Source organism: Rattus rattus, chromosome 1, assembly GCF_011064425.1.
Source record: "Rattus rattus isolate New Zealand chromosome 1, Rrattus_CSIRO_v1, whole genome shotgun sequence".
Lineage (NCBI taxonomy): Eukaryota > Metazoa > Chordata > Mammalia > Rodentia > Muridae > Rattus > Rattus rattus.
In genome coordinates, this window is record NC_046154.1 from 268,450,186 (window position 1) to 268,454,468 (window position 4,283).

The 4,283-nt window shown below is 40.5% G+C and overlaps 1 non-coding gene across 1 annotated transcript; it reads right to left on the bottom strand.

The window, feature by feature from the left end:
- Positions 1-2,690: 2,690 nt before the first annotated feature.
- LOC116890405 lies at positions 2,691-2,794 on the bottom strand. Its single transcript, XR_004386607.1, has one exon. It is a non-coding gene; the product is annotated as a U6 spliceosomal RNA (small nuclear RNA).
- Between the last annotated feature and the right edge of the window lie 1,489 nt (positions 2,795-4,283).

Sequence of the window (4,283 nt, forward strand, 5' to 3'; positions counted from 1 at the left end):
CAATGCATAGCTCATCTTTCAAGAAAATAAAGCCTGTTTTATTTAGATTTCTTCTTCCTTCTATAGGCACAGTTAGTTCTCACCACAAAACATTCTTCCTCACACTCTTCTGCATGTTTGCTTAACAGAATGTCCTCTGGGCTTGTTTGAGCTCACAGGTAATCATGTGATATTGTTCAATCAATGGGTATAGCTACACTCAATTTCCCTCTACAAAAAAATATCTCTAGAGCCAGGAAATAAGTCAGTCCTTCGTATACCAAGACTAGCCTAAGTGTTTGACTCCAAGTCACACATTGACTTCTGGGTTTATCACTTCAAGCCAGAGTGTCAGGTTCTTAACAGGACAAAGTATTTTATGTATAGAAGTCTCTGTGTCCCAACTGTTGACAAAAGGCAGCTTTCATAATAGACACTGGTAGGTAGGCCAGACTATCATATCTGACTCACTTCGAGGTAAGACCTCCTGGGTGTATAACTAGATATTCCAGTTCATTGGCTACAGATTCAGTTGTCCCTTTCGCAGTGCAGATTTTGTCTGAGGTCTTTGCCTTGCATCAGTTGAGCTGATGGTGTGGTTTTCTACCATGGTCTACGTCTGGTCAGAATCAGTTACTGATTTCAGTGTGTCAAATGGAACTTGTATTCCTGGGATGAAAACCGACTTGGACGTGATGTAAGATCTTCTGGACTGTCGAATGATTTTGGTGGTGTTTCTTCCCTTTGTATTTTATGGGGAAGTTTGAGAAGCATGGGTGTTAGCTCTTCTTTGTCCTGTTGATAAAACTCCATGGTGCACTTCCTACTGACTGTATTAACTTCACTGATTTGCTTTTGATAAGTCATACGTGCCTGAAATTTATTCATTTCTTCTAGATTTCCTAGGTTTTTTAAGAATACATTTTTAACATATTTTGCAATAATTTTCTATCTTTCAGTGGTCTCCATTAGAATCTCACATTTTTCACCCATGATTTTTCTTAATTTGGATTTTCTCTTTCATTTGGTTAGTTCAGCCTAATTATTTTATGTCCATCCAGTGGTTTGTTTGGTTTGTTGTTTTTGTTTGTTTTTATGACCAACTTCTCATTGGGTATTATTTCTTATTTATTGTTCTTTTATCTTCCATTTAATCAATTTCTTTTCTTTTGAATTTTTACGTTAAAAACTTTCGAGGAGCATGTGCATTGTTCGGTTTTATTGTGAAATTTTCAAACAAAATACTTTAGTGATTCTTTAACCTTCTCTTCAGCCCCACCCCCGCCCTGCACCTGTCTGCATAGCCTATGGCTTCCTTTCTGTTTTCATGTCTCTCGTGGTTGCAGGATATTCAATCACGCGGGGACCCCTGAGATTGTGTTACTTGCTGACAATGCTCATCCCTGGTTGAGGTGTGGTTCAGCATTAGCATGGACCTTTAATCCCTCTGGCTGGAATTCAGTCACACCCTTAGTACTCACGTTTTATCCCAAACAATGAAGGTAAAGTTAGTTTGAAGATGGAAGCATCCATGTTGGAAAGCAATGCCTAACTGAATGGCAAAGTGACGAATCAGAAAAGATTTGACAGAATAGGCCATGCCCAACTATCGTGAGAAGAGAGGGGAAAGGGAAGCTACTTAAGAGAGCAGCACAGAGAAGGAAGAAGTTTGACCAGGGGGATTTTAGAGAAACAGGTTGCAGAGAGAGAACAAGCTAGACACAAGTGAAGACAGAACAAGCCAGAGAAGGAGAAGAAGCCAGAAGACTGGAACAGATTGCCAAAGTTAGTATGAGGCCAATCAGGGCAATTCAGGAGAAGCCAAGAGAAGCAAGAGCAAATCAGTTGGCTTGGAGAGGAGTTTGATCCAGAACAGCTGAGTTGAACCAGCCAGCCAGAGTTCAGAAAAAAACTAGAAATGGGTGAGCTTATTCAGCAGTGAGTCTCAGAGACTGAAAACGTTCTCATCCTAGTAAGATCTTACGGAGACTAGAAGCTTCCAGGACTAGCCCTAGGTTGGCAGATGGAGGCAGTGAGCCCCACAGGCAACAACTTTAGAAGAATAAAAGTTCCTCTTCCATCCTGTGTCCTATACTTCCCTCCCTTCCTTGACCCCTCTCTTCTCCCTTCTCATAGTCTCCTTCCTAGTTTCATACCCTATACTCACACAAAACCCCATTCATACACATACAAATAATGCAATCTAGGATCTGCTTATGAAAGAAACACACAGTTCTTGTCTTTCTGAATCCGAGTTATCTTGTGTAGATTTAATCCAATACAGAAGCATCCTTTCCCTGAAGATGTTATGGTCTATTTGTCTTTGCATATGAATAAAAACCCATTGTGTATACCCAATGTTTCCATTGATCATTTGTCTACTGGTGGATGTCAGGACTGACTCGGTCCTTATTAATGTCAATGATGCCACAGTGGACAGGGATGCATCTCTTTGATACATCCCTGGTGTGGACTACAGATTCCTTCTAGTGCAATCCCAGGGGCAGTATAATTAGGTGTGTGGCTGTTCTTGTTCTGTCTGGGGGGGACTCTATACTGATTTCCAGTGTGGCTACAGTAGTTTACATCCCCATCCTCCATGAACAAACATCCCTTGTTCCCCTCAACAACAACAGCATCTCTTGCCACCCCCTTTCTCCATGATAGAAGTCCTAACTAAGGGCTGATGTGACCTCACAGTGGACTCTTTGTTTACTATGGGACACTTCACAGAATTGCGTGTCGTCCTTTCACAGGGGCCAGGCTAATCTCCATGCTATCCCAATGTGACTGCATGTGCTGCCAAAGTGAGCACCCTCACAGTACATTTAATACACAATAGTTTTGATAGACACTTCTCTAGTGGCCTAAAGAAAGAGATGCCCATAAACATACAAGAAGCCTACAGAACTCCAAACAGATTAGACCAGAAAAGAAATTCCCCCCATCAAATAATAGTCAAAACATCAAATTCACAAAACAAAGAAAGAATATTAAAAGCAGTAAGGGAAAAGGTCAAGTAACATATGAAGGCAGACCTATCAGAATTACACCAGAAAAAGCAAGAAAATAATCTTCTTTCAACTAGCCCAAAATAAGAGAGCCACACAAACATAATTCCACCTCTAACAACAAAAAATGACAGGAAACAGCAATCACTACTCCTTAATATCTCTTAAGATCAATGGACTCAATTCCCTAATAAAAATATATAGACGAACAGATTGGATAAGTAAACAGAACCCAGCATTTTGCTGCATACAGGAAACACACCTTAGTGACAAAGACAGAAACTACCTAAGAGCAAAGGGCTGGAAAAAAACTTTTCAAAGCAAATGATCCGAATACTTCGAGCTGGAGTAGCCATTCTAATATGGAATAAAATCGACTTTCAACCTAAAGATATCAAAGAAGATAAGGAAGAACACTTCACACTCATCAAAGAAAAAATCTACCAAGATGAACTCTCAAGTCTGAACAGCCATGCTGCAAATGCAAGGGCACCCACATTCATAAAAGAATTTTACTAAAGTTCAAAGCACACATTGCACCACACACAATAATAGTGGGAGACTTCAACACCCAACAGAAACCAAAGAGAGTAACAGAAGTTATGAACCAAATGAAGTTAACAGATATCTATAGAACATTTCATTCTAAAACAAAAGAGTATACCTTCTTCTCATGCAACCTTCTCCAAAATTAACCATATAATTGGTCACAAAACAGACCTCAACAGATACAAGAAGATTGAAATAATCCCATGCATCCTATCACATCACTATGGACTAAGACTAGTCTTCAATGACAACAAAAACAGCAGAACATAGAAGCTGAACAATGCTCTACTTAATGACAACTTGGTCAAGGAAGAAATAAAGAAATTAAAGACTTTTTAATAATCTAATGAAAATGAAGACACAACATATGTATGAGATACAATGAAAGCAGTGCTAAGGCAAAAAACTTATAGCTCTGAGTGCCTCCAAAAAGAAAATGGAGAGAGCATACGCTAATGGTTTGACAGCACACCTGAAAGTTCTAGAACAAAAAGAAGCAATATCAACCAACCAGACACCCGCAGATTTCCCAGGGACTAAACCATCAACCGATGAGTACACAGGGAGGCACCCATGGCTCCAGCTGCATATGTAGCAGAGGATAGCTTGTCCGGCATCTTAGGAGAAGCCGCTCTTGGTCCTGTGAAGTCTCGTTTCCCCAGTGTAGGGGAATGCCAGGGTGTTGGGGTGGGAGTGGGTGCGTGGGACTGGGAGCATCTTCATAGAAGCAGGGGGAGGGGGATG